Consider the following 14,296-nt stretch of genomic DNA (forward strand, 5'->3'; position numbering starts at 1 on the left):
ATGCTCAGATCTGCAGATGACCTGTTTAAAGCCTCCTCATGCTCTATGGACTGTCCAATGCCTGTAGGGAATGGAGAGAGAGAAGAAAAATCTATCTACCAGTACCACTACCATTTATTCAGATGGTCTAATTAATGAAGAACCAGGTTTAGTTCGGTTTCTCTGTTTTTCTCTCCCCTCTCTATACTAAATAATGAATTTACCTGAATATTCTACCTTTAAATGTGACATAAGCTTCAGCCAGATTCTATAAACAGTGGTGGTGCTTTCAACATACTTTTTAACTTGGAGCGCACTTTGTTCGCCAACTTCTTTATGTCTGTCATCAGCTGTTCCAACTCTGCCTTCGTTTCTGTTGAGAGAAACAGTAAAAACATCTTAATAATTGATTTATTCACGAAAATCCTGTTTCACATTTGTCCTATTCAGGTCAACCCGATTGATTGCAACATACGAGTTTCTGTTTTTCCTAACATAGCCATGACGTCCTCTTAAAAGGTCCAATGCAGCAATTTTTATCTCATTATCAAGTCATTTTTAAAAGTGATGTAACAATTCACTCATATGCATTGGCACCGATTCAAATGTTTAAGTTACAAGTGTATCGGTCCCCGGACCCCAAACCAATCCAAACGTAGCATTCATCAGAAAATGGATTCAAATGTTCTCTAAAATGTTTTGCTCATATTACATTCTTCATACTTTCCGAAGATTCATCTCATCTTTTGAGACAACTGATACATTCAGTTCGACACTGAAGAAGAGGACGTAACTGTGTTGACAACCCCAGGCAATATCACTACTCAAAGTGAGCACTGTGCCTAGATTCGGGCACTAACCAACCTGCTCATGTGGCTATACCTGCTCTTCCGGCTATATTGGGCTTACAATATATAAAACATTTTATTGTTCAGGTTCACAGTCAGCAATAGTTCTGATTTAAACAATCAGTGTATATGGTCATTTTTTTTATATACAGGGTAAAGTAGATCATTTCATAAAGAGGACAGAAGTCACTTCTGTGAGGAAAACTGCATGATTGTAACCATTTAAAACAAAAGAAACAAAAATAGCTTCTTAGCAAAGAGCAATTTCTCAAGCAATACTTTTGCTAGGACTGTGGGAGTAGTCTGACTGGGGAGGCTAAAACTGAAAACAAGCTGCTATTGGCAGAGAGGTTTGAAAATCTCATTTTGATTGGTCTATTGACTACACTGAACAAAAATATATAATGCAACAATTTTACTGAGTTACAGTTCATAAGGAAATCAGTAAATTAAAATGTATTCATTATGCCCTAATCTATGGATTTCACATGACTGGGAATACAGATATGCATCTGTTGGTCACAGATTTTAAATTGAATCTTAAATTTAACTAGGCAAGTCAGTTAGGAACAAATTCTTATTTACAATGACGGCCTACACTGGACAAACCCGAACGACGCTGGGCCAACTGTGAGCCGCCCTATGGGACTCTCAATCACAACCGGTTGTAATACTGCCTGGAATTGAACTAGGGTGTCTGTAGTGACGCCTCAAGCACTGAGATGCAGCGGCTTAGACCGCTGCGCCACTTGGGAGCCACAAAAGATACCTTAAAAAAAAAGGCACGTGGATCATAAAACCAGTCAGTATCTGGTGTGACCTCCATTTGCCTCACGCAGCATGACACCTCCTTTTGTATAGAGTTGATCAGGCTGTTGATTGTGGACTGTGGAATGTTGTCCACTCCTCTTCAATGGCTGTGAGAAGTTGCTGGATATTAGCAAGAACCGGAACACCCTGTTATACACGTTGATCCAGAACATCCCAAACATGCTCAATGGGTGACATATCTGGTGCGTATGCAAGCCATGGAGGAACTGGGACATTTTCAGCTACCAGGAATTGTGTACAGATTATTGGCTGGATGTGGAGGTCCTGGGCCGGAGTGGTCACACATGGTCTGCGGTTGTGAGGCCAGTTGGATGTACCTCCAAATTCTCTAAAATGGCGTTGGAGGCAGCTTATGGTAGAGAAATTAACATTAAATTATCTGACAACAGCTCTGGTGGACATTTCTGCAATCAGCATTCTAATTGGACGTTCCCTCAAAACTTTAGACATCTGTGGCATTTTAGAGTCGCCTTTTTTGTCCCCAGCACAAGGTACATCTGTGTAATGATCATTGTTGAATCATCTTCTTAATTTGCCACACGTGTCAGGTGGATGGGTTATCTTGGAAAATTTTAGAGAAATAAGCTTTTTGTGCGCATGGACAATTTTAAACATGGGACCAACACTTTACATGTTGCGTTTATATTTTTGTTCAGTATAATTTACCGCCTGGTTATGTCAGCAGGCAGAGCACAACTCCATACGGGTGTCTGTTGTGACACCTCTGGCACTGAGATGCAGTGCCTTAGACTGTTGTCCCAATTGGGAGCCCAAGTAGGCAAGTCATATTGACAGTTGTGGTGAAGATGGGGAGGGATATGTCGGTTATAAAAAGATGTTCTGTGTTTTCACACAAAAATCAACTGTACTAGTTGTTCAGGCTCTGGTTTTGTCCCATGTTGATTACTGTCCAGTAATAGGGTAAGGTGCAGCAAAGAAAGACCTAGTAAAGCTGCAACTGGCTCAAAAACAGAGCAGCACACCTTGCCAACAACTACACATACAGAACTAACATCAACAACATGCATGCCAGCTTTTCCTGGTTGAGGGTTGACGAGAGATGAACTGCTTCTCTTCTAGTTTTATGAGTATTACTGTAATGAAAATTCCTGATTGTCTGCATAATTGAATAACATTCAGCTCAGACACTCATATATTACCCACAAGACATGCCACCAGGGGTCTCTTCACAGTCCCCAAATCCAAAACAAATTCACGGCAACGCACAGTATTATATAGAGCCATTATCGTATGGAACTCCCTTCCCTCACCAATCACTCAAGCAAACAGCAAAATTACCTTTAAAAAAATATTAAACAAAATTTCATGGAATGGTGGGGACCATGAGGGGATTTTTTTGTTGTATTGTTTTATATCGTTGTATTTGATATTTGTGTGACTGTCCTTCAGTGTATCATTGTACCAGTGTTTTGTTTGTAATGTTTTGTGCTTTTTTGTGGACCCCAGGAAGAATAGCTGCTGCCCCTGCAAAAGCAAATGGAGATCCAAATAAACAAATAAACTCCAAACACATTTTTGCTGAGAGCAGGTGTTTAGCTGGTTAAACAAAGGTTAGCCATGTCAAGAAACGTTGCCAGCGTTACTTGCCACACTGGTAGCCCATTCGTGGGTGCTTTTTCAAAGCATACAGTTGAAGTCGGAAGTTTACATACACCTTAGCCAAATACATTTAAACTCAGTTTTTCACAATTCCTGACATTTAATCCTAGTAAAAATTCCCTGTCTTAGGATCACCACTTTATTTTAAGAATGTGAAATGTCAGAAGAGAGAATTATTTATTTCAGCTTTTATTTATTTCATCACATTCCCAGTGGGTCAGAAGTTTACATACACTAGCATTAGGTAGCATTGCCTCAAATGGTTTAATTTGGGTCAAATGTGTCGGGTAGCCTTCCACAAGCTTCCCATAATAAGTTGGGTGAATTTTTTTCCTCCTGACAGAGCTGGTGTAACTGAGTCAGGTTTGTAAGACTCCTTGATCGCACACGCTTTTTCAGATCTGCCCACACATTTTCTATAGGGTTGAGGTCAGGGCTCTGTGATGGCCACTCCAATATCTTGACTTTGTTGTCCTTAAGCCATTTTGCACAACTTTGGAAGTATGCTTGGGGTCATTGTCCATTTGGAAGACCCATTTGCGACCAAGCTTTAACTTCCTGACTGATGTCTTAATATTGCTTCAATATATCCATAGAGTTGTCCTTCCTCATGATGGAATCTATTTTGTGAAGTGCACCAGTCTCTCCTGCAGCAAAGCACCCCCACATCATGATGCTGCCACTCCCGTGCTTCACGGTTGGGATGGAGTTCTTCGGCTTGCAAGCCTCCCCCTTTTTCCTCCAAACATAACGATGGTCATAATGGCCAAACAGTTCTATTTGTTTCATCAGACCAGAGGACATTTCTCCAAAAAGTACAATCTTTGTCCCCATGTGCAGTTGCAAACCGTAGTCTGGCTTTTTATTTTATGGCGGTTTGGAACAGTGGCTTCTTCCTTGCTGAGCGGCCTTTCAGGTTATGTCAATATAGGACTCGTTTTACTGTGTATATAGATACTTTTTGTTCCTCCAGCATCTTCACAAGGTCCTTTGCTGTTGTTCTGGGATTGATTTGCACTTTTCGCACCAAAGCACAAGCATCTCTAGGAGACAGAACGCGACTCCTTCTTGAGTGGTATGATGGCTGCGTGGTCCCATGGTGTTTATACTTGCATACTATTGTTTGTACAGATGAACATGGTACCTTCAGGCATTTGGAAATTGCTCCCAAGGATGAACAAGACTTCTGGAGGTCTTGTCACGTCCTGACCTAAGTTCCTTTTTTATGTCTCTATTTTTGGTTTGGTCAGGGCGTGAGTTGGGGTAGACATTCTATGTTTTGTATTTCTGTGTTTGGCCTGGTATGGTTCCCAATCAGAGGCAGCTGTCTATCGTTGCCTCTGATTGAGAACCATACTTAGGTAGCCTGTTCCCACCTGTGTTTGTGGGTAGTTGTTTTCTGTGTCTTCACCTTACAGAACTGTTTTGTTTTGTTCACGCTCGCTCTCTTTTTGTTGTTGGTTATTGCAGTGTTCAGTTTATTTATTAAAATTAACATGGACACTTACCACGCTGCGTTTTGGTCTGATCCTTCCAATTCCTCATCTGAGGACAACGATCGCTACAGGTCTACAATTTGTTTTCTGAGGTCTTGGCTGATTTCTTTTGATTTTCCCATGATATCAAGCAGGCACGGAGTTTGAAGGAAGGCTTTGAAATACATCTACAGGTACACCTCCAATTATCTCAAATTATGTCAATTAGCCTATCTGAAGCTTCTAAAGTTATTACATAATTTTCTGGAATTTTCCAAGCTGTTTAAAGGCACAGTCAACTTAGTGTATGTAAACCTCTGACCCACTGGAATTGTGATTCAGTGAAATAATCTGTCTAAACAATTGTTGGAAAAATTACTTATCATGCACAAAGTAGATGTCCGAACGGATTTCCCAAAACTATAGTTTGTTAAATTTGTGGAGTGGTTAAAAAACTTGTTTTAATGACTACAACCTAAGTGAATGTAAACTTCCAAATTCAACTGCATGTCAGATACTCCAGTGACTGTAATTGGCTCCAGTGTGTGATTTGCTCAATATTAGGAGTTGAGAAATAAAGTTTAAAATCATTGGAAAGATGTTCTTCTATTTTATACTGTACTGTACTGTAGGGATGTAATGCATTTTTAACATTTATTCTGTTGCTAGTGATATTCTGAAAAACATTGGAGGGAAAGTAATCTATTGTACAGACCCCCTGCAGTACCGCCGCAGACCCACGGTTGAATACCCCTGCTTTAACACCCTTTCCCTCCCTCCCAATTGATTGAAAAGGCACTTCTGTTGACATAAAAAAAGCACTTCATTTTTAACACCCCAGCCGTATCACCAAAGCTTTTAACTACTTATACATCTTCCTAAGAGGGGTAAAAGATTCCTAAATAAACCATCAAATGGAAGATCAGCGTTGCTTAGGTAGTGATGACCCTGTCCCACCCAGCCAGCTCCCAGCATCAGTCATCTTCTCAGTGGGCTGCACAGACCACAGCACCCACACAGAGATATGGTAATTTCACCCTACTTCTAAACCCCACATATTGCTTTGGGCTAGATCTCCATAGACAGTGGATTCCTGTCCTTTTCTCCTTACTCTAAATTGATCTGGAATGACTGGATAGGTGAAAGTAATGTGTGGGTTTATGTTTCTACATCTATCCTATGTTTTCAGTTCTGTATGTGTAAAGGAAACAAAGAGGAAGCTGGTTTAGACTATTGAGGTGCACCCTTGGCATTTAATTCCTCTCCTTTTCTGTTTTTATCTCATCCTAAAATGGAAGTCTTGAGTCGGTGGATAGCCCACATTACAGCCACTCAAATTATGAATAGTAGAATAATAGCCCCAAAACCACCACTAGATCCCACAATAGCTTGTTAGTGTTCTGTCTATACACTCCTTGTGGTTTTCCTAATTTCCCGAAATCAGACTCAACAGGCATTGGGAGATTTTATTATCTCTTCCAGAGGCTGAGAGGAGATATTCACACAAGGCTCCATGTGGCTCCAAGACAGCGCTGTCTTCAGTGTGTGTGTGTGTGTGTGTGTGTGTGTGTGTGTGTCAGTGCGTGCATATGTGTTTGTATATAATTGCCATTTTTGGGAGTGTGTGTGTGTGTGTAAAACGGATGGTAGGAATACAGAACATTAACCCTGGCTCTTCTCGTTAATCACGCATCTGATCAAAATCTCATTTTAGCCCCGACACAGACAACTAATTTCTGCCTGCCGTGGCCCTGACAATGAGGGTAGCTTGAGTGTGTGACCCCGCTAAAACACGGAGGTCAAGTTCATCTGTCACAGACTATGATGAAGTTGTGTGTCAATGTCCCCATTGAAATGTTACTGACAATGGTCTTCTCTAACCTGCAATAAAGATGCAGGATTCTTCTTCTGCTATGACAGGGACCTCAGAACAATCAGTCAATAGTTTGGACACACCTAGTCATTCAAGGGTTTTTCTTAATTTTTACTATTTTCGACATTGTAGAATTAAAGACATTAAAACTATGAAATAACACCTATGGAAGCATGTTATAACCAAAATAAGTGTTAAACAAAGCATAATATATTTGAGATTTGAGATTCTTCAAAGTAGCCACCCTTTGCCTTGATGACAGCTTTGCACGCTCTTGGCATTCTCTCAACCAGCTTCATGAGGAATGCTTTTCCAACAGTCTTGAAAGAGTTCTCACACATGCTGAGCACTTGTTGGCTGCTTTTCCTTCACTCTGCAGTCCAACTCATCCCAAACCATTTCAATTGGGTTGAGGTCGGGTGATTGTGGAGGCCAGGTCATATGATGCAGCACTCCATCACTCTCCTTGGTCAAATAGCCTTTACACAGCCTGGAGGTGGGTTGTGTCATTGTCCTGTTGAAAAACAAATTAAAGTGGGATTAAGTCCAAACCAGATGGGATGGCGTATCACTGCAGAATGGCGTGGTAGCCATGCTGGTTAAGTGTGCCTTCAATTCTAAATAAATCAGACAGTGTCACCAGAAAAGCAAACCCACACGTCCTCATCCATGCTTCACAGTGGGAACCACATGCGGAGATCATCTATTCACCTACTCTGCGTCTCACAAAGACACGGCAGTTGAAAACCAAAAATCAACAGACCAAAGGACATTCATTGTGTCGGAGGCTACACCGTGCACCCGGCAACCTTGGCTAGCGCGCACTGCGCCTGGCCCGCCACAGGAGTCGCTGGTGCGCGATGAGACAAGGACATCCCTACCGACCAAGCCCTCCCTAACCCGGACGACGCTAGGCCAATTGTGCGTCGCCCCCACGGACCTCCCGGTCGCGGCCGGTTACGACAGAGCCTGGGCGCGAACCCAGGGACTCTGATGGCACAGCTGGCGCTGCAGTACAGCAGTACAGTGCGGCTGGCTTCCGGGTTGGAGGCGCGCTGTGTTAAGAAGCAGTGCGGCTGGTTGGGTTATGTATCGGAGGACGCATGACATTCAACCTCTCCCGAGCCCATAAGGGAGTTGTAGCGATGAGACAAGATAGTACAACAATTGGATACCACGAAATTGGGGAGAAAAAGGGGTTTAAATAAAACATTTTTTAAAATTTATTTGACCTTAAGAACAAATTCTTATTTTCAATGATGGCCTAGGAACAGTGGGTTAACTGCCTGTTCAGGGGCAGAACCTTGTCAGATCGGGGGTTTGAACTTGCAACCTTCCGGTTACTAGTCCAACACTCTAACCACTAGGCTACCCTTCGCTTCCAAACACTAGACCCGGCAAAAATGAGTGATGAGTAGCCAAGAACATGTGTTCTTTACGAACACACTAAATAGCGTCACATTAATAACATATATATTAGCTAAGGATTGACACATTGACAACGGGGCGACATAAGGGCATATCAAGGGGAGGATTCATGATATGACCGATATAGTTTTCACTTGTAATTAACCGATGTGTATAAGCGACGAAATAGGCGCCCTTATTATTTTCGGTTCCACCAGGTCTTGTTTGTGACTACGTCACGCATTTTCATATCTGAGCGAGGGGCCCATCCTGCGGACAGGCTCATCCCCTCAAACCCCAGAGGCAAGAGACAGTCCTCTGACATGGGAGTCCAAATACCTAAGTATTTTCCTACTTTGGTTTACTTTATTATCGTTCTTGATTTTTCGTTCATTTTTAGGTTCATCATAAGCAGGCAGATATGGTGCACAGGTTTTTTATTTATATCGATGCATCATCGGGAATTTAAGGTCATAAATCTCAATGTAAACGGACTGGGGAGTGCCATCAAGAGAAGTAAGGTAATTGCAAAGATGAAACGGGAGAGAGTTGACATACTATTCTGGCAGGAAACTCACTTATCCACACCTGAATAAGACAGGACCCAACCTTAGAGGGAATAACAATAAAAGGCAGTGAACATAAGATATGCATGTATGCTGAGGACGTTCTGTTATTCCTTAAAGACCCAGGCTCAAGTGTACCTAGATTGATGGATGTTTTACCCTGAATATGTTCCAAATGTTTGTATGTGCTTAACGTACACAAGACCCAAGCCCTAGTATATAATTATACCCCACAGGAAGAGCTGAAGAGTAGGTATAACTTCACCTGGACCTCTTCACCCATTAAATATCTGGGAGTAAATTTACCAAAAGATACACCCAATTTTTATTGCATGAATTACGATCACATCAACAAGAAAATATATGATGACCTAGACAGGTGGAATTCACTTCCCTTAGATCTTAGTAGTAGAATTGAAACAATCAAAATGAACATCCTGCCAAGGTTACTGTATTTATTCCAATCACTGCCCATAGAAATCCCACCTAAACAGTTTAGGGAATGGGATAAACGGATATCAAGGTTCATCTGGAACAGTAAGAGACCAAGAACTAGATATACAACATTACAGTTACCAAAAAACTGTGGGGGTATGGCCTTACCAAGTATTATGTGTCAGCCCAATTGAGACCTCTGCTGTGTTGGTGCAATTCAGAATATGAATCCAAATGGAAAGACAAAGACTACTTTGACAGAGTACCCATACAGTCAGTTTTGGGAAATAAGGACATGGTAAAAGAAATATACAATTGACAAAATCAGTGGATTAATTTCTCTCTGAAGACATGGTTTAGGGTAGTTAAGCAAAATAGTTTAGACAGAGATCAAACTGCTGAGTTGGCCCGCATACGACCCCAGCTTTATCCCTGCAACTCAGGACAGCAGATGATTTAAACAATGGACGCAGAAAGGCATCACATCATTCAGTACAATTATAAGGAATGGGAACCTAGATAACATCCAGGACCTAAGTAAAAAAACATGGCTTGGATAAACAAGATTTTTACAGATACCTACAAGTTCAACACTATTTCTTAAGGGAGATAAAAGTGACTGACCTTCGAGCACCTCCAAAATTAATCCAAGTATTAACTAACCCATTCAACTTGGGGAGTAACAAAAAAACTATTTCAAATCTCTACTTGGGTATTTAATCCTCAAAGAAACATTCTACAAACTATATTAAAAAGAAATGGGAGGAGGAACTTGGTTGAACATATTAGAGACTCAACAAAGCTCCACCAACTCAAGGTCATGGAGAGAATTCTGTTGAAAGAATGTTATACGTTTCTTCATAACACCTAAACAGAAATCAAAACAGACTGGCTCACTACACCCTTGTTGGAGAGAATGCGGTCTATTGAGGGCGGACCACTCTCATATCTTTTGGACTTGCCCCGCAATTGAAACTTACTGGGGAGAAATAAGATCTAACATTGAAAAAATAATGGGATTTGACATAGAACAAACATTCATTTCTTTGTACATGGGTGAAATATCTGACAACTTACACAATAGAGAAAAGTTCCTCTTGAAGGTCCTACTGGCAGCCAGTAAAAATGCTGTCACTAGGAAATGGCTACAAAAAGACCCTCCCACAGTGACACAATGGTTAGACATTGTAGAAGAAATACACCACATGGAGCGTATGACCTTTACTTTAAGAACAACAGGAGAGGTCAAGAATACTGGGAAAAATGGGTTTCGTACATGGAAAAGGTCTAATTCAAAGATGTCAATGTAACGAATATGATGATGAAGGTATGAAGTGCACTGTAACTGCCAGATCTTTTTTTTTTTGTTCTTTTATTTGTATTTTCTTTGTGTTCCTACAATAAAAACAAAGTATACAAAAAAAAAGGTTCTACAGCTGCACCATCCCAACAGGTTGCATCACTGCTCGGCCTCCGACCGCAAGGCACTACAGAGGGTAGTGCGTACAGCCCAGTACATCACTGGGGTCAAGCTTCCTGCCATCCAGGACCTCTATACCAGTCGGTGTGAAAGACTCCAGCCACCCTAGTCATGTTCTCTCTGCTATCACATGGCAAGCGGTACTGGAGTGTCAAGTCTAGGTCTAAGATGCGTCTAAACAGCTTCTACACCCCCCCCCCCCCACAAGTCATTAGACTCCTGAACATCTAATAAAATGGCTACCCAGACTATTTGCACCCCCCCCCCCCCCCTTTACGCTGCTGCTACTCTATCATCATCTATGCATAGTCACTTTAATAACTCTACCTACATGTACATATTACCTCGACTAAACGATGCCCCTGCACCGGTACCCACTGTATATAGCCTTGCTAATATTATTTTGCTGCTGCTCTTTAATTATTTGTTACTTTTTTGGTGGTATTTTTCTTAAAACTGCATTGTTGGTTAAGGGCTTGTAAGTAAGTATTTCACTGTGACAAATACAGTTTGATGCCCCTACACTTTGTTAAGGGCCTCAGTGGTGTCATCAGTGTGCGTCTATAGGGAGCTGGTCTAAATATCACTCCTGGTGGAGAAAGACAGAGAGATATTTAGGTTACGTCAACGTGTATATTCCACAACCACAGACGCTGCACAGTGTCTGGTAGCTAGAGAGATTCTCAGTGAAGTTTGGTGCTACTCTACAGCTCAGCTAATATTTAAGTGTTCTGCTAGTTACCCCGTACCCCTGCACATCAACTCGGTATTGGTACTCCCTGTATATAGCCATGTTATTTTTATTCGTTATTCACTGTGTGTCCCTCATGTCAATATTTTTTTTGTTTTTTTATCTTTAACTCTGCATTGTTGGAAAAGGAACCATAAATAAGCTATTCACTGCTAGTCTACACCTGTTGTTTACTTTGATTTGATTTAGAGAGCTCAGGCACTACATGTGGGCAGCCTGATGAGAAAATGCCTGTTAAAGTACAGGGAGGCAATACCAGGAAGACTTCAATGGAAAGAGAGGAGAGAGAGAGCAGATGGGGTTTAAGTTATTATACCATCACAGTCTCTGAGGAATAAGGTGTATCTAGACCTAAATCCAATTCATGGATTTATTTATCTAGCTTTATTTGTTCATGTCACGACTCCGACCGAAGGAGGCTCCCCCTGCACCAGCTGTGGTCGGAGAGGACATACGGCCGATCGGTGCTGGGGGGGGGGGGTCCGTCTGGGAGTCGATGGCAGGCGGAACACTTCTCGATCACCCCAGGTGAGTCAGCACCAAACTCACCCAGAACCCCCTGTTGGTCACATGTTTGTCTAGATTTTTTTTCTTACATTTTTTCCCTCTTCCCAGCATAAGGCGCTAGTCGATTCAGGCGCAGCTGGGAACTTTATGGATCGCGGACTAAATTAGGCGTTCCGCTTGTGCCAATAGATTCTCCTTTTCCGGTGCACTCCCTAGATAGCCGGCCATTAGGGTCAGGGGTGGTCAGGGAGACCACGGTTCCACTGGACATGGTAACGCAGGGGAATCATAGGGAGCGTATCAGTCTCTATATTATTGATGCGCCTGCGTTTCCAGTGGTGCTAAGGATTCCCTGGCTGGCCCGGCACAATCCCAAAATTTTGTGGAGACGGGGTTCTCCAGGGGTGGTCAGAGGAGTGTTCTGGAAGGTGTTTGGGAGTTTCCATCGGTGTCACGTCGGTGGAGAGTCCAGACCAGGGTCCCACGGTGTGCATTCCCCCCGAGTATGCCGATTTGGTAATCGCTTTCAGTAAAAAGAAAGCGACTAAATTACCACACCGACGGGGAGGGGATTGTGCGATAGATCTCCAGGTAAACGCTGCGCTTCCCAAGAGTCACGTGTACCCATTGTCCCAAGAGGAGACGTTGGTTATGGAGACATATGTCACGGAGTCTCTGGGACAGGGGTACATTCGGCCCTCCATCTCACCCGTCTCCTCAAGTTTATTTTTTGTGAAGAAAAAGGAGGGAGGTTTGCGTCCGTGTATTGATTATAGAGGTCTAAATGCCATCACAGTGGAGTTTAGTTACCCACTACCTCTCATCGCTACGGCGGTGGAATCATTTCACGGAGCGCAGTTCTTCACAAAAATGGATCTAAGGAGCGCATGTGTCTCTGGTATGCAAGGTGCTTGGTAGACTGCTGGAGCATGACCTACACATCAAGGCTGAGAAGTGTGTGTTCTCCAAACGAGCCGTCTCCTTCCTGGGTTATCGCATTTCCACCTCGGGGTGGAAGGCCGTGCGTAATTGGCCGACTCCGACCACGGTAAAAGAGGTGCAGCGGTTTTTGGGTTTTGCCAACTACTACCGGAGGTTTATCCGGGGTTTTGGCCAGGTAGCGGCTCCCATTACCTCACTGCTGAAGGGGGGCCCGGTGCAGTCAGCAAAGACGGACGGAGCTTTCAACAGTTTGAAGGCGCTGATCACGCATGCACCCGTGTTGGCACATCCGTACCCCTCTCTAGCATTCATAGTGGAGGTGGACGCGTCCGAGGCTGGGGTGGGTGCCGTGCTATCACAGCGCTCGGGTACGCCACCAAAACTCCGCCCCTGCACTTTTTTCTCGAGGAAGCTCAGCCCAGCGGAGTGTAACTATGATGTGGGGGACCAGGAGTTGTTAGCGGTGGTCAGGGTTCTGAAGGTGTGGAGACACTGGCTTGAGGGGGCTAAGCACCCCTTTCTCCTCTGGACCGACCACGAGAATCTAGAGTATATTAGGGCAGCTAGGAGACTGAACCCACATCAGGCAAGGTGGGCCATGTTCTTCACCCGATTCCGGTTTACGTTATCTTATAGACCGGGCTCCCAGAACGTAAAGGCGGACGCACTGTCCCGCCTTTACGACACGGAGGATTGGTCCACCGAACCTACTCCCATCCTTCCCGCCTCGAGGCTGATAGCACCAGTGGTATGGGAGGTGGATTCGGACATCAAACGGGCGTTACGGGCGGAACCCGCGCCTCCTCAGTGTCCGGCGGGGTGGAAGTACGTGCCGCTTGGTGTTCGGGACAAACTGATTCGGTGGGCTCACGTCCTACCCTCCTCGGGTCACCATGGGGTGGCGAGGACAGTGGGGAGCCTTCGGGGGAGGTATTGGTGGCCTACCTTGGCTAGGGACGTTAGGGTTTATGTCTCCTCCTGTTCGGTATGCACCCAGAGTAATGCTCCTAGGAACCTTCCTAGAGGGAAGTTACAACCCCTCCCCGTTCCACAACGGCCATGGTCTCATCTATCCGTAGATTTCCTGACCGATCTTCCCCCGTCACAACGGTTCTGGTGATTGTGGATCGGTTCTCTAAGTCCTGCCTTCTCCTCCCGTTGCCCGGTATCCCTACAGCCCTACAGACTGCGGAGGCATTATTCACCCACGTCTTCCGGCACTACGGGGTGCCGGAGGACATCGTTTCTGATCGGGGCCCCCAGTTCACGTCCCGAGTATGGAGGGCGTTCATGGAGCGTCTGGGGGTCTCGGTCAGCCTGACCTCTGGTTATCACCCCGAGAGTAATGGGCAGGTGGAGAGAGTGAACCAGGAAGTGGGAAGGTTTCTGCGGTCGTATTGCCAGGACCGGCCAGGGGAGTGGGCGAGATACATCCCCTGGGCCGAAATGGCCCAGAACTCACTACGCCACTCCTCTACTAACGTGTCCCCCTTTCAGTGTGTGTTGGGGTACCAGCCGGTCCTGGCACCATGGCATCCGAGCCAGACCGAGGCTCCTGCGGTGGAGGAATGGGTGCAGCGCT

This window comes from Oncorhynchus mykiss, chromosome 10 (genome assembly GCF_057628025.1).
Source record: "Oncorhynchus mykiss isolate SJ-2025 chromosome 10, ASM5762802v1, whole genome shotgun sequence".
NCBI lineage: Eukaryota > Metazoa > Chordata > Actinopteri > Salmoniformes > Salmonidae > Oncorhynchus > Oncorhynchus mykiss.